Raw genomic sequence first — 21853 nt, forward strand, 5'->3', positions numbered from 1 at the left:
TGTAAAGAGCTGTGTGATCCTGAAATGCTGCAAACTGGTTCTGTGGTGTGCAACAAAAATATGCTGGAGACTCATCACAGGCTTTGCCCTGGCTTTGTGAGCAGAGTCTAAAACAACACAAGCCTGCTATCAGAGATCCATTAAAACCCACCTTATGGGTCTAGGGAGCAGGGTTGTATGATCAGGGGTTGTCTCTTTTTGTTTAGCTTATGATTGTTTAAGTTGAATGAGACACAAAGAGGAGTTGCTAGGTTTACTTCTAATTTAATTAGCTGTGAGAACCTCCATCTCAAGTCTGTTTCTGGTGTGCTGTCTTGCAGGGCTTGCACAATTCTGAGACTGAAAAAGCTGTCATTTAAATGTGACAATGAAATGTTCAACAACAAAGGAGATCTTTAAGCAGGCTAGACAAAAATTCTTTTCAGCTGCACAGCTTTTACTTTCACTTTTGGATGACCAGTTTGCTCAGTTCTCTGCTGCTGCGCTTTCCAAAGTGGGGAAGATTACCTTATTAATAACATTATTTTCTTATTAAGTCTTGGAATTTTTAATGTTAATGCTGAATAAAAAGGCTGTGTGGGGATAAGGTTTAATAAAACACTCATGGTTCTTTTGGCACTATGGAAGTAAATTCCATTCTCTTGTGCTTGGAAGTATGCAGTATTTGTTTTTTGTGATCGCTAGGTCTTGCATGTGTGTATCTGATGGCTGGACTTACACAGATTAGAACTGCATAATTTTGGGTCGCACCTGAGAAGTTTCTATCCCATTGAAAAAAAGAATTTACAAAGTTTGAGTTTTCAGTGTTTTCAATAACACTCTGCTGTGTTTGAAACTGTGACCTGTTCTTATACTTGAGTAGTTTTGAATATTCTTTGTTTTGTAGCAACTTGTGCAGTATATCTCAAACCCACATCTGCATTTTGTGGTAATGTCTGTATCTGAAGCATAGCTGTGTCCTAAAAACATTGCGGAGCTGCTTCTACCTTTCAGCTCTTTCATATGACAGAATGCCATTCTTATCCCCTGTATATTCATAGCTAATATATATTTTTTTTTGTGTTTTCCTAGGTGTGTGAATCAACTTATCGTCACTGAATCATCACTTTAATCATACTGACTTGACAACCATTGTATGCCAGCTTGTCTCAAACCAGGTAAGATGAAAGCTAATACTTTTCCTGACGCTTTGCTTTAAACCCGCATTTCATTCAAATGCTGTGACTTTCCTGTAGACTGAAGTCAGAATGTGCTGCTGCCTTCCATGTTCTCCTTCTGCAGGGAGACAGCCACGTAACTGTTATCATTGCTTCCTGTTTTGAAAGCTGGTGTTCTAAAATGTTGTTAGGGTCTGACTCATTTGTAACCATGCCTTAGCATTTTTGCTGGCACCTCTGTTAACCTGTTTTTCTGTGGTGGTCAAATACCACAAGCTGTTTTTTTACCTGGTGTTCTTTGCTCACTTACCACTCCCTGATTTTGCTGTGGAAACTGTTGTGCTCTTGCCTTCCACAGTTGAGCATGCAGGATAAGGCACCTGCACTGTCTGAACTTTACTCTCCAACAGAAAATGGTTTTGTTTTGATTCCTCCCTCTCCCAACACCCTACCTGCTCCCAAACGTTACCTTTGAAAACCTGTCTTGCTTGTATATTTTGCTTTAGTGGTAAGAAACGGCCTGAATATGTCTTCCAGAGAGCTAAACCTGTTTTTTGGTCCTCATCCTTTCATCCCCCTTTAAAGAAGGGTTGTAGATTGGGGGTGGGGAGGAAATCCCTCTAATGCTTTCAACAAGGTTATTATCCAGTGCTCTAGGGGAGTCCTAGTGCTGACAAACTAATGTGAGCTTTTGTTCTGATGCTAATCAGGATAGGGATAATTCTTCTGACTATGCCCTCTTTCCCCTCAGAAGATCCCTCTAGCAGCCATAAGGCATTAAGCTCCTTTGCTACCACTCTTGCTGTGCTGGCCTGTTGTCCTTGTTTCCTGCAACTGCTACTTAGAGTACACAGGTTTGAGGTTTGAGAGGGTCTTGTTAGGAGTGCCCATTTAAATCTTTAGAGATTTTTTTGAGTGCTTCCGAGTGATACTTGTACACTTCAGTTAAATAGGTATATTAGCTATTTCAATGAATGTGTCTGTATTTTTTTTTTGTATTAAATAAAATACTTTTTGTTGATGCAAGACACATTGGACTTGAATATACTGCTGTCTTTTGTTACATGTTGGGACATGCGTTTGAAAGAATGCAAGTCAGCAAGTAGCTGAAACTTAAGAGGGATTTTTCCTTCTGTCTTTTCTTTCCTCCTTCCTTAGCTAAAGCAGACAAATATGGCTTCTCCAATGCTTTTAAATACTCTTGAAGGGACTAACTTCTGATCAGTAGTCCAAAGAGCTCTGGAAGCTCTCTAGGATGAATGTGTATGCAACCTATATATTGTTTTGGTTTATACCAATGATCTGCTCCCAGTCTAACGGTGAACTGCACAGGAGTAGAGAGAGGTGGTTGAAGCCTAGGTACATAGGGAAGTACGACTTTGCATGTAATATAATACACACACACACACACACAAAAAAAAGCCCATTAAAACTATAAACTTGTGGTTGTGGAGAAGGGGTGGTGGTGAAGATATAAGTTACGTCTGATGTGAAATGAGTGCATCAGAAAAAGCTGTTAATGTCTTGCAGCTCAGAAAAAGAAGAGGAGAAATGTACTGAGTTAGCCTCTTTAGCCTTTCCTTGGCAGTACAAAGCTGATGAGAAGCTCATCCTTGTGCTTCTAAAATCAGGTCTTCTAGTACAGGCATTTGGTTTGTGAGAGCGGGCTCTCCAAGGATAGATTGTGACGATCTTCCATGGATAATCTGTCCTGAGTCTGGCTGAGCTGGCCTTCTGGTGAATTTGTAAGCGAGTTTAGAGCCTTTCTCTAGGGACTGTTTCTCTGTGCAGGGTGGTTGGAGACCCTGTTTAGTGTCAGTACAGAATAGAGGGATAGAAGGGATTTAGACAAGTTAAAGATCTTCCCTAGAAGACAGAGACTGTCTGAGTGCATCCATGCAGCTAGCACCTGCATATCAGAGCAATGCTCTTGTAGTGTTTCATTTTGATGGAGAATGCTTTTTTCTTATGTGAAATTGAAAAAGGCCTAGGGTGATGATATAAAAATCTGACCTTTTTGAAAACTACACAATTTTTGGCTATGTAGACATAATGTCTAGATAAGGTGAGCTTGAAAACATTGCAAAAGGGCATTGGGGCGGAGGGAGAAAGGTTAGTAACTGTGCAGAGCACAGCACAAAGGTAGTCTAGCCGCTCCTTGATGCAGATCTGCATGGAAGCAGTAGCTGTATGAAAAGGCTTATCAACGCTTCCAAACAGCAGTTGTTTTTTTAAGGTCGATTCTGTTGACAGTATCCTGAAGAGACATTACTAACAGATGCATTGTGACACATTTTACGTGAGTAAAATTATGGGCTAGGCATAACCACTTTTGCCTAGCACTATTAACCCAACAGTTGTTAAATCCCTGGAAATGCTCATTTTCAGGGTGGTGATTGCTTTTATGACCTGAACATAAAAACCGGAAAGCGTGTGTGTTGTTGATTTTATCTTTTCTTTACTCTCAATTGGTATATGCAGGGCATTTCCTGCAAATGAGTGCCCTGTACTTAGTTATTCATGTTCTATCACTTTCGAGCATCCTGCTTATGGCTTAGGAAACAGTTACTGTGAAATGGTGTTTGTGAGAGGGAGACCGTAGCCAAGCTGCAGTAGAGAACACAGGATTCTGCTCGCCCATTATTTTTATCCTGTGAAGTGGGAACAGAGGAAGATGGCAGAAGCATTTCTGAACAGCTCCTGTGCAAAGCTTCCTGTAACACCTTGAAAGCTCTCTAACCTGTATTTTCTTGTCTGTTCCCCCTTGTCTGCTTGAACCACTTGTAACATGGAAAGCCTAAAGTCCAAGTGCTTTTAAGAGTGGTGTCCACTCTGGGGTCAGTCAGTGCTCACCTGCATTCTTTCATACATGTCAGGGTTTCTTTTTTGTATATATTTTGACTTTTTTTTTTTTTTTTTTCTGAGGTTAGTCTCTCCTTTCCAAGTGGTAATGTAGCATGAAACTCCAGGGACATACGGGAATTTCTTGGTATTAAAAAATTAAGGAAACGGTACAGAATATTCAAAATCAATATGTTTTTCTACCCAAATCTTTCCTTTCTGCTGTACTGACAGGAAGCCAGAGGGGACTTCTGCCTGTTTCTTTATGTATGAATTGAGAGTTTGGACTCTAGATAAGAGCGTGATAGATTTTTGGTGGGATATTTGGTGTTTATTTTAAGCTAATTTGAGGGACAGCTTAACCCTTGTGATTCTCTGGTTTAACCTCTGGCTGAGAGAAAGGGAGACTGGTTTTCAGCAGCCACCACATCATGGAGACAGTACTTTGTTCTGTTTGACCTACGACAGTTGCTTTTTCCTACCTTCTCCTTGCTTTCCCCTAATGTTTTGTGGAACTGATGCTTCTTGATTGTGATTTTTTTCTAATCTGTATTTATCCCATATGAAGTTGCTTTTTAAATTAGCATATTTTAGTCATCAACAAACACATTACAAAAAGGCTTTTTAACTTTTGATGTGACAAACAACTTGCTGTGTATGAGAATGGGAAGATTATCTTGCATAACCCTGTGCTCCCTGACTGATTCCTTTCCAGCTCTGTTGCCTTAAAAGCCAGTTGTGTTTAGAGGTAGAGCTTAGCATCTTGGGGAGTGCTTGTGTCAAACTAGCTGGTGATCAGGTATCTTGCCTAACCTTGGAGTGGCAGGCTGGAATGCAGCACTACCTCTGGGTGCAATTTCCCCTCTGACTGTAGTAGAGGATCAGGCTGTGACCTTAACGCTCCTTAAACAGGAGCTGCAGTGAGGCAAGGTGTCCTCACATGGGATGTGTAGATTGAGGTGCTTCTGTATGAGGATGGGTTTTGAGGTGAAAAGGAAAGTGTGCATGGGGGAATGGGTGTTGCTAATGTCCTTACTGTGGCTCTTGCAGGAAATTGGCAGTATAGCTGGTCTACTGTCTCACTTGCTGAATTACCAACAGGAAGGGCTCTGCAGTTCCTAAGAGAAAGCAGTTTTCTCCAGCAGTTCAGCAAATCTGTTGCAAGGATCCCAAAAAAGGACAGCTATTTGTAATGGGCATCAGAGCTATTGATATGTAGCTTACTTCTGGGGCAAGGACTCGCCTCTGTATTGGCAGAGGGGCAGTTTTATGGCAGTAAAAGCCTGGGATGAACTCATCAATATGAAATACTCAGTGAAGTAAAAAGCTGGCTACAGCACATCTCCTGTGAGAGGTATGTCACCTGAAGATAGACCTGTTGTGGAATAGGTTGAATTCTGTCAGTGCCTCTGTTCTATGTTTTAAGTGATTCACAAGAAACACCAAGATTCTGCAGAAGAATTTAGGTATGTTTTTGTTGGTGTATTTATTCATTCATTAACTAAAACCAAGCTGTGCTGCATAAAGTGTGAAGCAGCACAAGGAGGTGGGAAAGGAGATGTGTATTGTACTTGCAAGGCTTTTGAAAGGGCCTGAATGCTAAAGTTGGAAGGAGTTGTTGTATTTGAGCCACTGAATGTTAACTGTTGGCACTAACATGCTTCTGAACTCTGGAAGCATGGCTGCGAAAATAGTTCTGGTTGCTCCTTGAAGTTGATCTCTATCGCCTTGGTTGATCTGTGTACCTGTGACTGGTTTTCCCACTGTCTCCAGCAGTGAGTATACTAGTGCATTGGTTGGTGCTGACTGAAGAGGACTTGAGTCAGAAATACTGCTGCTTTCAGAATGATGCACATGCTGCAACCTCTCCAAGCATTGTTCCAGACAAGCCTTGGTGAATTTGAGATATGTGATAAGGTTTTTATTTCCCCGCCCCGAAGTACTTGGTGGCATGCAACCATATTTGCTAAAGCAAGCTGGAATTCTATAGTCCTCCTGCACTGTGCATTTAATTGCTGCATAACTGACTCTGCTGTTTCAAGCATACATTGATTTTTTTTTAATTATTTTTATTTTTTATGCCAGCTGTTTAACAGATTCCCAATACTCAGGGGAATTTTGCACCCTCTTTCTAGCTAAAGTAGTACTTGGAACTGTTGAGAGAGATTATTCAGCTTAGGCAAGTCATAACAAGGGCATGTGCAAGTTCTGTAAAGGTATAGTGGGCACTCACCAGTTGCTCAGAGAAGTTCAAGGCGATGTTTTCTTCCCTTTCAGGGCCTCATGCTGGATGCTCAATTTGATTAATTTCCACAAGTGGTGGATTTTATAGGACTGATAAAGAGTGCAGAGCATTTTATTTTTTTAATCTTCCAGGCTGTGAAGATCAATATTAGATGTAAAATCAGTATCTTCTACCTAGACTTTTTTTTTTCTTCTTCTTCTAGGACTCATGATTATCTTAGCCTTCCTTGTCTTTGAGTTCTTCTGTCTGCTTTTTGTCAGTGAAGCCAAAAATACTGTGCTGCTGATGGTAGAATTCGTTGTAAGTGTAGAAGGCAGCCTGTTTTTCAAGTTGAAGCAAATTTTTGGAGATACAGGAGGTTAAGGAAGAGCAGGTAAGGTATTTTAAACAGGCTCTTTGAAGCTGGCTTAACTCATTAGTTATAAGGGAATGAGCCCATGAATTCAGAGTTATTTCAGACTTGCACTGTGGTGGTGATTGCTGCAACAACATCTGAACCTGGTGTTTGAAAGACTGCTGCAGAGATCCTCTCCCCTTTTTTGGGAAGGGAAGGAAAATAAGAATATTGCAAACAGAGTATGTGGAATCCCTTTGTGAGTGTGACACTGTGCCTGCTACCGAGGAATGGGAAATTGAGAAAGGTAAGTTACCTTGCTAGTGAGAAGAGACTGACAGCTCCAGTGGCTGAGGCTCTATTAGTTTCTCAGAAGCAAAACAAGTGAGGTTAAGAGGTGATTAGCGCAGGCAGTGTTAATGCAGTCTTTGCATAGTGCTATGAATGGGGTGTAGTTGTTGCCTGGGCTTCTCTACCTGCTTCCTGCCTATCGAAGTCTCTAGCATGTGCAGGAAATGGAGCAGCAAGCTAGATGAGCTTGTTTTGCATGTGAATTTTTGCATACCCATATGCTTACAATTTTTGAGGGTAGATCAGTTCGGTCGCTATGTGTCTGTCTGTAATCAAAATGTAATCTACAGTGTGCTAGCTAATGCTCTCTAGCTGTGATCAACAAATCACAGCTAAAAGCAGTAACATGCAATGGGGGAAGGTAGGGAAATAAAACACATGTAAAAATTTAACTCATTAAAACTGAACTAGCCTGTTTCTTTTACGTGAAGCTGCCCTTAGAAAGATGATGATCTGAGTACACTTGGGAAGACAAACCTTGCAACAGTCCACTGGTCTCCTCGTGTCCAGGAATTGCTTCTTGGAAGAGACAATGTCACTTAGTTTCCTACTGAGAAAGAATAGTTTTGGTTGTAAAAAGACAGAATTGGATCTTTGGAGCTACTATAGACCCAACTTCCTGCTTGGAGCAGATATTCAGGTTGTATAGATCTGAATACAAGTGGTGAGTCTGGATGTCTTTCATGATGATTTAGGCTATATGTACTACGTGAGTGCCCCTCATGAGCTCTTCCCTCAAGAGAAATGCTGAGCTTGGTTCCCAGTGAGTGAAATCACTGCTACTGGCCAGAGAACAACAGAAGACTCAGAAGAGGATTAGGAAGACTTCTGTGAAATCCACATGTTTATGGCATATTCAGCTGCCTGCTGGGGTCTGGGCTGTGAGGCTCTTTACTGTTATTTCTGTCTCTGTAGGATACAGATCCAAGAAGAAATGGTAAGAGCAACCTCAGGTGTCCTCTCAAGAGAAGCTGTTGTGTTTAACACAGGGAGAAGGAAGATTTCTTGCTTTGAGTTCTTGTCTTGTATCAAGTAGAAACATCTTTGCCTGCCTCGACGTGCCAGCTTGTCTCCCTTTCTTCTCACTCCTTCATCCTCTGATGAAAGCATGTATTCAGGACATCCATGTCTGAGAACAGATAAAACATTTCCATCCATATAAACATTGTTTTCAAACACCACTGCAGTCTCTCATGCTGTTTGTTGATTGTACACCCTGGGGATATGAGTGTTAGTATTTGGCCATACGTTTTTGCCTTTAGGCTGTATTTGGCAAATAAGTTTTAAGTAAATTCAATCAAGTTTACCTTGGTATTAAAACCTTCAACCCCATTATTTTTCCTTGGTATTTCTGGGAAGAAGACGTTGCTGGGGTGAGACTTGGCTTGGTTACATAGGTAACCCTCTGTAACACAGGATGAGCTTCTTTGATGTCCTATGGAACAAGAAGAGCTAAAGTATAGAAGCAAAAACTCATTGACTAAAAATGGTATGTGGATATACTTCCACATATAATGACCGTTTCCAGTGTAATAGGGCATCATGCATGGCTGCCACATGCCTTGGTACTGTGGTGTGTGACTTCATTATGTTGTGGTTTTCCCAATGTGTGGCTGTAACGCTGCCAAGCTTTCAGCTGATGGTGCAGGGTTGTGCCAGGCATGCCTGACACATGGGGAGGTGGTGACCTTCTACGTGTGTGGGGAGGACCAGAGTTTATGTACAGCACAGGGTGAGGTGCAGGCATTGGCATTCCTGTAGCTGGACACAGGAGTCTTTATTCGTTTAGTCATTCAGTCTCAGGTAGTTGCCAAACTTGGGAATACAGGGCTGCAACCTGGCCTGGAAAGAAAAACAGTCTTAATGCAGAAATGCTGTTCATGGGTGGAACAAGGTAGAAAGAAGCAGAGGGGTCTCTGCTGCTGCTGAACTGGTGGTGGCTTCTGGAGTGCCTTGCTCCTCATGGTGTTTCAGGCTGTGGAGGAGCACATTTTGCTGTAGTAAGCATCGACTAAAACAGTTTATCTAGAATGCAGTCATGGAGTGATAGGTATGCCACAAAGGAAGGTCTCTTGAACAACAACTCAAGGTATTTTGCCCTATGGGTGTTGTGTGTGGGGTTTTTTTGTTTTCCTTTCTTGTTTGTTTGGTTTTGTTTGTTTGGTTTTTTTTTTTTGTTTTGTTTTGTTTTGTTTTTGTGGGGTTTTGTTTTTTGTCTTGAGATGCGAAATACCTAAGTTTGGGGTATTTGTCTTTGGTCTGCAGGAGGGTGAATTTGAGCATCCCTTAAGTAGTAGCACTTGAGCTGAACCTTACCTCCTTTTGCATCATCAAATGGAACTACTGCATTGGACAGGAGAACTGAAACAGAATCATAGAATGGTTTGGGTTGGAAAGGACCTTAAGATCATCCAGCTCCAATCCCCCTGCCATGGGCAGGGACACCTCCCACTAAAACATGTCACCCAAGGCTCTGTCCAGCCTGGTCTTGAACACCACCAGGGACTGAGCATTCACAACTTCCCTGGGCAACGCATTCCAGTGCCTCACCACCCTTACAGTAAAGAATTTCCTCCTTATATCCAATCTAAACTTCCCCTGTTAAAGTTTTAACCCATTACACCTTGTCCTATCACTACAGTCCCTAATGAAGAGTCCCTCCCCAGCATCCCTATAGGCCCCCTTCAGGTACTGGAAGGCTGCTATGAGGTCTCCACGCAGCCTTCTCCAGGCTGAACAGCCCCAACTTTCTCAGCCTGTCTTCATATGGGAGGTGCTCCAACCCCCTGATCATCCTCGTAGCCCTCCTCTGGACTTGTTCCAACAGTTCCATGTCCTTTTTATGATGAGGACACCAGAACTGCACACTTCACAAGCGTGTCAAGGTCCCTCTGGATGGCATTCCTTCCCTCCAGCGTATCGACCGAACCACACAGCTTGGTGTCATCAGCAAATTTGCTGAGGGCACACTCAATCCCACTGTCCATGTCAGCGACAAAGATGTTAAACGAGACAGGTCCCAACACTGACCCCTGAGAGACACCACTCATTACAGATCTCCAATTGGACATTGAACCGTTGACTGCAACTCTGCGGGTGGCCATCCGGCTAGTTCTTTATCCATCAGGTTGTCCATCCATCAAATTGTGGTCTCTTCAGTTTAGAGACAAGGATGTTGTGTTGGAAAATACTTGGTGTTTAGAAAACAACACAAAAAAATTGCTGTTGTGCTGGGGTTTGTGAGTGTCTGATGAGCAGTGATTACTTAAAGCTACTCGCTCGACTGGGAAGTCCTGCCTTTGTCTGAAAAATTTCTCTACATCTGTGCATGTAAGATTGGAGGGTGAAATGTTACTTTCTCCGTTCAGGTCACAGTGTGCTCACTGATGTAGGTGTGGTCATTTTGATATCTCACAGGATAAATCTGGTCCTTTCAGGTTTGAAGGCTTTGCTATGCCCCTGTTTTTGTTCTCTGTATTGTGTGAGGTAATGAGCAACCAAGCTACCGTGAGTCTAAAATTGACTATGGCAGAACAGCTTGGGGCCATCTCTTAATACCTGAAGCTCCTTTTAATTTACAGAAGAAAAAAAAAAAGCTTTAATTACTGGATAGATGACAAATACAAGATTCAAAGTGAGATTTTTGAGGCAAAGCTTAACTGCTTGTAAGCTGGAAGTAATCATAGCTCTCCGTGCTGATGAAGTTTAATGTTGGGACTACAGAGCTGAGAAGGAGGACTTGGGCAAAGACAACATAAAAGACTTACATTTTCTTTTTGTCAGCCCTGTGAAATACCAGACTTTTGCCCTCGGCCTCTTCACCCTTGGCAGAGGACAGGTGCCACATGCAGAGTCATTTTGGCCACTTCCACTTCCTGCAGTCATGTGTGCTTGCTTTGGGGTCACCCACACAACTGCTGGTTTCTTTTCAGGCTCCCACTGCTTTGTGCCCTACAGAGCAAAGGGGACCCATCTTCAGCTCGGTGTTCAGGTCATCCTAAAATGGATAGGCAGTCCCAAGTTCCACTCTTGAAAAACAAATGGATTTTGTCTCCACAAAAATCTGCCTTTCCTGAAAACAGTAAGAAGGTGGTTTGATCACTGTTAGACACAAGCAGAATTAATGATACTAGACAAAAAATGGAGACCAGAAACATTCATGGGGAAGTCCATATTTACTCTCTCCCAGTAGCCTTTGGCTTGGTTAAAGCTATGCTACAACCTTTCTGATTTCCAAGACTATTGATTGCCCCCTGTGTCTGAAAATTCATTTAATTATGTGATGCTTTTGCTGGCAATAGATCTTCCTTTTCACTTGGAAGAAATGTAGGCTATAGATCTTGCTAGAAATTGATTGGGAGTAACTTCTGGTGGCATTGAAAATTTTAAATCAGAACATGATCTGTGTGCAGAAGCCCGAGTTGCCGAAGGAAGCCTGCATCCAGCTTTCAGCTTCCATACAAGGTTGCTACACCACATGAGTGCACTGTTTCTGCTGCTGTCTGAAATGTATCATTTACAGTAGGATAATCAGTAACTGAAATAACTAAGGAGGCAAAACATGGGACAAAATGCCCATTCTACAAACTTACCATCAAAAGCTGCCTTTTATAAGCATAAAGATGAAGCTCCTGGTTTTAAGATGAGACTGCTAGGCTCCTCTTTCAGTGAATACTTAGCCTGGCAATAGGTAAAATTCAGGTACTGCATTTCTTTTTCCCTCTAGCACTTTCTGCCTATGAGACAGTTGTCTGTGTCTCTTCAGTGGTGCACTCCTTCTTATTGCTTGTGAGGAGGCTGAAAAAGCTTTGCTGTCTTAGCAGGGGACTTGAGCTCCACATAAGAACTGTACACCAGCTACCCGGGAGACTCTGCCTTTTTGTCTCCCTGTAAGCAAATGCCTGGCTCTGCTGGAGACACTTCTGGATTGCTCTGTGTGTAGGAGTGCTCATCTCTGGGTTTCTTGCCTGAATTCCCTTCCATGGGTAGAAAGTGAATGCAAAGCAAGATGTGTGGGTTGGGGGCAGTAACATACCTAAACTTGGACAAGAGTGTTTTAAAAGGATGGAGGGGATAGATGGAGACATGTTGTGACCTGGATGGATCTGGGAAACAATGCTGGCACTGGTTAATCTGGCCTGTCATTTTCCATTTCATTTATTTCTGGCACTGGATTGTCAGCGTAGGCTTTTATACAGTGTTCTCTTTGTGGCTTAGGCTGCTCAACATTGCTGTAAAATCCTTCTAATCCTTTTTGCTATCAGTCTCTTGCAATGAAAACTCAATTGATAAAGTGAATGCTTGAATTTCAGAGAGCAAATGTGGATTCAGATTTGGGAAGAAAAGGACCAGCAAATATGGCAGTCCCTTGTTGGGACTGAGGGACTCTTACAATAAGTGAATTAACTTGTGTGCTATATTTTGACAGCTGTTGAGGGAGTTTGCTAGTACCAGGGTCCTTATCTCCCTGCACAAGACTTTCACAATTAAATGATACCATTTGAACACCAGGTGCTCAAATAGAAAAATACCTTATTGATCTTGTTTTTTTTTAAGAGATAACATGGATGTGTTCATATTGCCCCTCTTGCCTTATAACTACTGTGTGGCAGACCCCTATGTGGGGTAGAACTGCTGAATTAGCTTTCTCAGCTGCTGTGCCTGTGTTCTGCAAAATACTGTAAGGCATTGCTGTCATGTGCCTGCCTCACATTTGATGAAGAAGGATGTGTTCTTGGGTGCTCTGATCTGCCCAGCTGTGTTAGTTGCAGTTCTGGGCAGTGCTTTCTGGAATTGAGGATGGCTTCTCAATCGCAGTTCAGGTTTACTGTGCTAACCATGCTTACTGCTGCCAAATGCCTCACAGCTCCAGAGCAGTACAGTAATCTGGTGGCGACAAAACTGGTCTTCCAGTATTGAAGCTCTGACTGGACTGTGGATAAACCAGTCTCTTGTTAGGGCTAAGCAAAACTCCTCCAGGAGTGTTCTCATCCTCCTCATTCTGGCATCCTATCATGAAAGCCTGACATCTTGTCATCTGAGCTTGACTGTCTGGGCCAGAATACTGGCAGCACTGGTTCTTCAGAAAGCTACATCTGGACTGGGAGTGATGGGGCTGGAACCAGCGAAGGGGAACAGGCATTTTCCCCTCTAATCTTGGAAGGAGTGACCTATTACTTTTGCTTTTAAATATGAATGAACTCATTCTCCCTACTTCAGCTACCAACCATATGGTATTCTTGGTAAAAGTAGCAGATGTTCCTCTCTAGCTGTTTTGCTTTGTTACACAAATTCTCTTTGTTTTCAGTCCTGTCTGTAATGGACTGTAATATTTTTCAGCTCCAGTGTTTCAGGTTATTTCCCCGAATTCCTAAATGTGTATTTACAGATAACACAGGGTCTGCATGAAATGTTGCTTGGGTTGTGTATCTGATATGTGTATGTGTACATAGGTGGTAATTGAATCCTGTGTTCTGGATCAGTATGCTCAGATGAATAGTTTCTCCATCTGTTTTGCTCTTAGTTACATTCTCTGCACTTTGTTCTTCAACATAAAACAGGATGTTCTACCCCACCTTCTTTGTGGTAATTTGGTTTGGTTTTGCTAGCAAATGCAATTGCTTTGCAAATTTGCATCGGTTTGTGTCCCAGAGCGGTGTTGTTTTAGTGAGAGAAAATGGGGATATTTTTGCACATAAGTGATTTGTTTTCTGTATTCTTCCTGACAGAGTAGTTGTTTGACCTCTTGTGTACTTGTGAGTTGCTGTTCCAGTTTAGCAGTGGTGGACTGAGGCAGGCAAATGCCTGAGTGGCATGTAGACCATGACATCCCACAGTCTGGATGTAGGCATTGGAGGGTTGCACCCACAGTTTTTCCCTGTTGTGTTTTTGCATGGGGTATGAAGCACTTGACACAACACTAAGAGAAACTTCAGTCCTTGCTGTTGAAAATGACTCAGTTCTTCAAAAATATAATTTCATGTATTCCTAAGGAATCATCATGTAGGAAGGGGTACACTGCTCTGCCACTGGAGGTCTGCTGCCCTAACGCAGTATGAAAGGCCGGCTGAGCCTGTGCTGCTATGCTGACTTGTGTGTTCTTTATTGCACATGCGGCTGGAACAGGCAAGGTTATGAGCTGAGCCCTTCAGAGGGCTTCTTGTCTGGGTGTAGATGAAGGCAGCTGCTTCTTCTGTGCCTCTAAATCTTGTTCCGGTCAACATTTTTTCCCCCTGCCCAGCAACCTGTGTACTAGTGTTCTGTGTAAAGATAAGTGGGTGTCAGTATTGATGTATTTATTAAGGAGGGTGTCAAACAAAGAATGTGGTGGTAGAATTTATGGTTTCTGGAATGGAGTGGAGGATTTGTTGTTAGTATCAAGGAAACTGCCTTAATTTAAGAAGAAAATTTTTTCCATAGTTCAGTGAGTATATGGTGATGGGATTGATTAAGGTAAAACAAATATTAGCTTTGTCCTTCCTTCTTGAGAGACTGCAAGTACCAACTTTCTGCACATACAAAAGGACTGTGGAGCAGTTCAAAGTGTGTGTGGGTGTTTGTGCTCACTGGTTAATGTGCTACTGTGAGGAGGCAGTAGCACAGGTCTTGTGAGCAATTTGTTGATGGGTTACCTCTTGCTTTACTCTGGAAGGCTTATAGCAGGGCATGGCTCAATTCCCCTTTCAGGAAAATGTGAGCCTCTAGAGCAGGGATTCTGTCCTGAGAATACCACTGGGGCCAGTTACAAGGATGCAAGGAGGCAGCAATTTCATCTTTGTCCTTAATCAGAAGAGTGAACAGCTGCACTGGGGGTGGTAAAATGCAAGGAAAGGCCAGATAAATGCTAAGACTTCAAGAAGAGGCAGGGATCTCTTCTTAAAGGTCTGGTTTGTATTACAAAAGTTACTACAGTCTTAGTGGTGCTGCCAGAATATACATCCTTTAAACAGCAAAAAATGAGGGGGTGGACAAAAAAAGAAGCATAAGCTCTGATGGACAAGGTCAGTGTTCTAGATGACTGGAGATGTTATGTAGTGAACCAGTGTTCTCTGCCCTACTGATCTTAGCATCCTCCCTACTGCCACTGTAGTCCATGCTGAGGCAGGCATGCTTTGGCCTAGTATCAAGCTTTGGAAGGTATGCCCTATTGCAGCTCTTGATCTCAGCCAAGGAGGGGTGCATAGGTTCTGTCACTCAAGGAAGCATTTCCAACCCTAACTTTTCTATGATTCTACAACTAAACTGGGGAGCTGTTTCAGAAAAAAAAAAGAAAAAAAGGATATTCCCCAAAGGTCCCCCCATTCCGTTCCCCCATTCCACCCCCCCAAATAGCAAACCCAAACCACAGCCACAAAAGCCACACACTTTCTGCAAGTACATGTGGCATGGGGGAGAGGAGCCATTTGCTCCCTTTTCCCTGAAGCAGATCCCTGCATTCCCAGTTACAGTGCTCTAGGAAGCTCGATGCAGGTTATCTCTGGCGTGGTGATACTCCTTTGCATGAAGGAACATAGCCTCCATTACCAGTGTGCAGCTCACCTCTGCACTGAGCTCCAAAGCGTGCTCCTACAGCTCAGCCCTTGTGGAGGGGGTGGTGTGCCTGTGCAAGTCTTGTTAGACTGCTCATGCTGCAGCCGCGCTGGACCTTTGCAAAATGCACAAAGTAACTGCCCTCAAAACCCTACAAACTCATTCCCGCATGCCCAGGGGCGGTTTCCGCAGTCCTGGGAAGTCCCGGAGACATTGTTAATGAGTTCAGCTGAGGAAATAGCACAAGCAACCGTGGGAGAGGGGAGGCTCGCCCTTGCGTGTGAAGCTTGAACTAGAGTGTGTGCAGAGAGGGTAAGGAGGTGTGGTGGTAATCTTAAGAAGGAGCAAGGGAGAAAGGAAAGCAGAGGCAGGGCTGTGTTAAGATACGGAGAGGAGGGAAAGAGATGGGAACTGGAGAGGGGAGCCATTGGCAAGGAAAGTCTTAGTCTTTGTTCCTTTCATAAATTTGGTTTTATAAATTTATGAAGTATCAAGCTCATGTCAATGACTAGCTATAAAAAAATAAAAAGGGAGTTAAATATTTACTGATAAGAGTTTGAGGCAAGCCCATTTCCAAGCAGTCTTGCTCTGTAACTCTTGCTTCTGAGCCAAACTACTGGCATTTTCTGGACCAGAAATAGCTCATGTATCTGAGTGACCTTTTAATTTCCTTTTCAGTATTCTGAATCCACTGTAATGAACAAAGACAGCATTAAGAACAGGCGTGGTGCAGATTTTGTTGCATGTTTGCAGTAGACCAAATGGCTCTGGATTTCTTTTGGGTGTTAAATAGCAAGAACCTGCCGCTGGAGTAAGATCACAGGGAATCGGTTCCTTAATCTGAACTTAAAGAAGTGGTATCTCTCCACGTGATAGTAACTTATGATATCTTTGTAGCAGCAGTCTCTTTTGTTCTGTGTACAGCATCTAGCACAGTGTGCTAGATTTCTAGGCTCGAGTTTCTGCCCCCTTTTGCCCTGCAGCTGCTAATGAGGGAAGAAGTGCTTGTGAAGGGCTTTTTTGCCTAATTACATACCTGTCTGAAGCAAAAGTTTATCCTTTGGCATTGTGCCTCAGGCTTCCTGTCTTCATCTCTTCCCTTGCCTTGCTTTCCTTAGCGAGTCACAGCAGCTAGCTGTTAGGTATGAGAAAGGATGTTAAAAAGCATGTGCTTAAGAAAAGGGGATAAGTAATCATGTTTGAGCCAAGAGGCTTTCACTGGGTGAGGGGATGAGGGAGGTGTGAGCAGTGGAGGAAGAAGCAGCATGAGATTAGTAGGCTTCTTACTGCACAGCATTAAAAGATCCCACAACTAAAAACTGATCTAACCTTTTCTTCCTGTGTGTCTTACAAGAAACACTTTCCATGTAAGGCAAGGAGAGCCTGCTGCAAGGAAGCATGTGGCTGTCATTTATTTTGGAAAATGTGTCTCAGCATTCAAACAGAAGAAAACAGACCAGATAGACTTGTGGTAACTACAGCCTCTATTGCCCATGTTTATGCTATTTAAAAGCTAGTCTTCTCCGAAGTGATTCTATAACACACTTGTCTACAGTCTACTGGCTACTTGTGAGGAGCCAAACATTGCTGGGGATAGGGCTGACATTTCTCAAGCCAACATAATTTTATTACCCAGCTGTTGGTAAGCCAAAACCCTTCCAGAAGGCTTCTAGAGTTTGGTTTGACTGGTAAATGATTTCTTATGCAAGTCACCTATCCAAAGCAGCCTGAAGTTCAGGTGTGGTTTTAAAAAGAAGTGTTGATTATGTTAATTACTTCTCTGAAATTCTTCAAGATGGTTCATTATCCTGATACCCCTTTTCCTTCATGCTATTTTCCTGGCCTACAGTACTGGAGGAAAAAAGAAATCCGTGGAGGAAGTAGGGATTTAAGCATTTATTGTCTTAAAGCAGCAGAGGATTCCTTTTTTCCTCTTGAAATGAAGGTATTTGCAGACCTTAGGTTAATATTAATATCTAAAGAATAATTCCAACCCTTCACATTGGCTAATTCCATAGACTGGATCCTTCCAATATTGGTAATACTAAGGCATTCCTCCAGTCCAGTTTCCTCCTCAGCTTTCTTTAGAGCTTCTGCAAAGTCTGAGGGTCTCATTGTACATAATGCGTCTTTTGTTGCAGTATCTTTCACATTACTAGCATAGGTCTTAATTTGCCAGTCTCAAACATTTTGTGTTTTGTGCGTAGGCCTGGGTGAACATTGTGATCTGTTGATAGTTGCTTTGTAGGTGAGCTCTATGGCCTGCTGTCAAGAATGTGCAGTTGGTGTTGAGCATTACCATGCTCTGAAATGACATAGCCCTCCTGAAGCTGGTTCTTTCCTTTTGCTGAGTTTCTTCATTCTCATCAGATCAGGAGTTTTTGCATTTAGGATGTCTGATGGTCATGCTTATCTCCCTAAGAAAGAAAGCAAGCAAAACTTTGGGGTTGGGCATCTCATAACTCCTGACACTGCAGGCCACACATGCTCTGCAGGTGCTTCCACCTGCAAGGAGAAGAGCAGTGTCTGCAAGGAATAGTTTAGTGTTCCCTTGATGATGGTGGTGTTGGGGGTGTACCCAACAGTTCTACAGCAGCCTCCCTCCAGCTGGCCTTCACCTCTTAAGAGGAACTTCTTATATCATGTGATGCAGAGTTCAAAGATTGAAACTTGCTGTTCGTTTTATGAAAAAACCCAACAACTTTGGTCAGAAATAAAATTTCTGAATGGGTATGTTTCTTTGATGAACTGAAACTCTGCCCTATTACACTTGTTTCATAGCAAATGTAGCCTGAATGTAATTAGCTGCTTCAGATTTGGTTTGCTTGCAGGCAACTCGTGAAGACTATCAATGCCTTTGATGTAAATAAAGCATGGCCATGCTTGGCAGAGAAGATGAAACTGCACCTTGGTCTCTCAGAAGTAAGTTGTTGGACTCTGTCCTCACCAGCAGACTCCTTTCGAAAGGGCCAGTAGTAGTGTTACACTGGGATTTCTTTCCATTTCCAGGGTGGTGTGAAGCGGCCTTTGCTGTTCTTCCCAACACTATACTCTCTGAGGATTGTTATTTGGCGTTGGTAGGGAAGCTGAAGTGGGAGGCTGCTGGACTGCTGCTAGAGGCCAGGAAAGGGGATGTGGCTGTTGGAGAAAGAGCTTTTGATAGCTGTTGTGCTCTGTAGTATGCTGTAAAGAGGGTGGTTTCCTCAAAATGTGCCTTATAGCATCCTGTGGAACCTTAATGGAGCTATTTATTTTCTACAATGCAGGCTTCTCTTTGTGTCCCTCAGTCAGTCCACCCCCTGCTTCCCTTTGCATTTGAAACAGTGAGTCTGCTTCATGAGGACAGTAGATCTTGAAGAGCAAAGGGACACAAAGGAGACAGTTTGCTGTCCAGAGCCAGCTGTTGCTTACATCTGTTAAATGTCATGTTCAGCTCCCCCAGAAAAGCAGTTTTAGGTGAGCTAGAATGTGTGTATAAGCAGATGGAGGCTAGCCTTTTCACTGAGGGAGGCTTTTAAGTGGGTGATGGAAGCTGAGACAATTGCAAATGACAGACCACAGTCCTCTGGGTGCTGCTGCTGTAAAGGACATTAACAATGAAATCTTTCCTTGAACTTTATAGGTGGAGCTACAGCAGACATCTGTGGTTTTTGTTGTGTTGTGTTCGTTTTTTTTTTTCTGGTGTCCTGTCTCCTCCGGCCCTGTCCCCCCGCCAGCTGTTTCTCTGCATTGCAGAGGAGGGAAGGGAAGTTAGCTTAAAAAAAGGTTCTGTTCCTGTGTGTGGGCCCTTTCTGGAAACTGCGCATGATGTATTCTTTTCTTATGGATAAGAATGAGAAGCTCAGTTGGTTAACCTGTGCATACGAGACAGTTGGCAGACAGTTGCTGTTTAGACCTTTCTGCAAGATGCAGGTTTTCTTATTTGTAAAGCATGCCTTAGTTTAAGTGGTTGCTCTGTTTCTTTTAAGTTGTTGCTCTAGTGCTGTTACTTTATTGTTGCTTCCTATTTTCTGTTCAAAGAGAGGTTACGGAATTGTTAATCAAGTTTCGGATACTGATGTCAGGCTGTCTGTTTCCTTCCACACACGTGCAGCATTTGTAGGAACTAACACTTGTCTCAGCATGGTTTTTATTTTAAATGATTGGCCTTAGAGGAAAAGAAAATTGGTGACACTGAAGTTGGAGCCAATGGCTTTAGCCTGTTGTTTTCCTGCAAAGCCTTAGACTGCAAAGGTAAAGCAACAGCTTTGGTGAGGACAACTGCTGACTCTCAAAAGACTAAATTGCATGTCAGATTGACAAAATAGGGAAAGCAAATTTCATCATAAGAGTACAGAAAGAAAGGGACTGGCTCTATTTCCTTGGGGAAACTCACCTGAAAATAGATTACAGAAACATGGAAGTCCTCTGCTGTTGAAAGTAATTATGAATCTTCATCTTGCAATTTGGTGGATTTGCATAATAATTTCTCTGTCCTTTAAACCCTTGTAGCTGATCTTTGTGCTGCTGCTTGGAGCACTGTGTTACAGGTAAAAACATGAAAAGGGTGATCTTTATACTAATTCTAGTAACCTTTATTTAATAAATTCACTGTAAGTGAGCCTTGTTTCCAGAGACAGGAAATTGCTTGAGGATTACTGGCTGTGGCAGGACCTTCATATTTATTTGAGAAATGTCGGAGGGGGTGGTGGGGTGGTGCATATCGGCCTTCCTTTAAAGGCAGTTGAAGCTGGAGTTGCTGTGCTTTTCCCATGAGGCTGAGTAGAGGTCACTGAATTCTGTGCTAGAATGTTTGGGTTTTTTTCTTGTCAAATAGTTTGACTTGAGTGTTCTCACACAGGAGATGCCTGGAGATGTATTGACACCACAAGCAAAGCAGAGCAGCGCAGCCTATTTCCTGAGTGGATGTACTATTCATTTAGCTGCTGGTGGCTTGACAGAGTTGCTTCGTACCCTGCAGATAGAAAAGAGTTAAATATGCCTGCTCTAAAATGCCTTTTTTCAGGGGAACGGGGAAAGATCTTCCACTTCTCACCTCTGTGTGGGGAAGAGGGGTCTGGGGCAGTATGGGAGGTATCCTTGTGTGGTATTCTTCTGTGTCCAGCCTGTTGCCATTTGAATATAGCATGCTGGAGAAGTAACAAAATTCGAAAATCCAGTGAAGACTCTATACTCTCTTCTTGCTTGTGTTTCATGGATGCTTGCTTGGTAGCTGACACATTCAGGGAATGAAGGACTGTGACTAGTGCCAGAAGGAAGGCAGCACCTGGGAGCAGTGTGCCTGGCTGAGGCACAGCAGGCAGTATGTGCTGATTTCAGGGAGGCAGAAGCCCAGGTCATGGCAGAATGCTTCTTCTCTAGTAGCTTCTAGTCCCAGTGGTAAAGAAGCATTGCCTGCAGGGTTTGTCTTTGCACATGTAAGTATCAGGATGGAACCTGATCTTTGGGAGAGTTTTCCTTGGAGGCTTGAGGCAGACTGGACAAAGCGTAGCTGTGCTTTTGCTATCCTGGGTGGTCTAGTGAAAAAGTCAAGGTGTGAGGCAGAAGGTTAAATGGCCCGTATCCTCTGATTACTGGGTGTATCTCCTTCTGACCTAGCATTGGCATGTGTGTGATTCTTGCCTGTGTGCAGCAGCACTTGATAGTCTTCCTCACTGTTGCAAAAAAAACTGTAAGATTTACTGCCAAAGCAAGTTGCTGACTCTTGCTGTCCTGCTTTGTACAACTTTTTCCCCTCTTTCAGCTTCAGTTTCATTTGACTTCCTCTAACTAGGCAGGCCTGTGTTGCCTTTGGCTGTTGTGGAGCATTCTCACCCAGCTTTCTGGCTTTTAATCTGCATGGAAACCAGGATACTTGGAGCCCTGATTCAGGGGGAGGGTTTAAATCTAGAGCATCTGTATGCGTAGTAAATTATTTCTGCCACGCTTTAATGTGGTTTGAAAATGGAACTAGTTTTAGGAGCAAGAAATCTGTTCAATTACTTGGCACACCATGTTGTACTTAAGTCAGAGACTGCTTCCACACACTATAGACTCCTGCAGCAAAGCTGAGGTGGGAGTTTCTTGCCTCTCCTTAGCTGCTGCTTCAACTGGCCTCAGAGCTGTGCTGATGCAAGGACCCAGTTTCCCTCAACAAGCTCCTGAAAGTTGCATCAGCATTGTGGAGGGGATGGTTAGCTGGCCAGTGGGTGTGGGAGCAGCAGCATGGAGGTCATCAGGAGCAAGGAGTCGCCCTTGGCTGAAGGATAACCCCTTCAGTCCAAGCCTGCAGGTGCTTGGGTCGTGGAGGGGCTCAACCCCCCAGCTGGCTTTGAGAAGGGGCAGCACTGATGTAAAAGGGCACAATAGACTACGGGGCAGTAAAGTCTGAGGAATCATTGCTGCTATATAAACATG

General features: G+C 43.1%; 1 protein-coding gene across 7 annotated transcripts in view; it reads left to right on the plus strand.

Moving 5' to 3' along the window:
* SUSD6 (sushi domain containing 6) overlaps positions 1-21853 on the plus strand; it is a 93511-nt gene that overhangs the window by 19162 nt on the left and 52496 nt on the right. For 5 of the 7 annotated variants that reach the window (XM_061380329.1, XM_061380330.1, XM_061380327.1 and 2 more), the window contains one exon: positions 1072-1157. The exons of the other annotated variants lie outside the window; for them this stretch is intronic. The gene's annotated coding sequence lies outside the window, so the exon portion shown is untranslated. The remainder of the gene's footprint in view (positions 1-1071; positions 1158-21853) is intronic. 7 annotated transcript variants of the gene reach the window in all.

Source organism: Neopsephotus bourkii, unplaced genomic scaffold, assembly GCF_033783945.1.
Source record: "Neopsephotus bourkii isolate Nb327-2 ecotype Australia unplaced genomic scaffold, CSIRO-AGI_Nbou_v1 NB_1792, whole genome shotgun sequence".
Taxonomy (NCBI): domain Eukaryota; kingdom Metazoa; phylum Chordata; class Aves; order Psittaciformes; family Psittacidae; genus Neopsephotus; species Neopsephotus bourkii.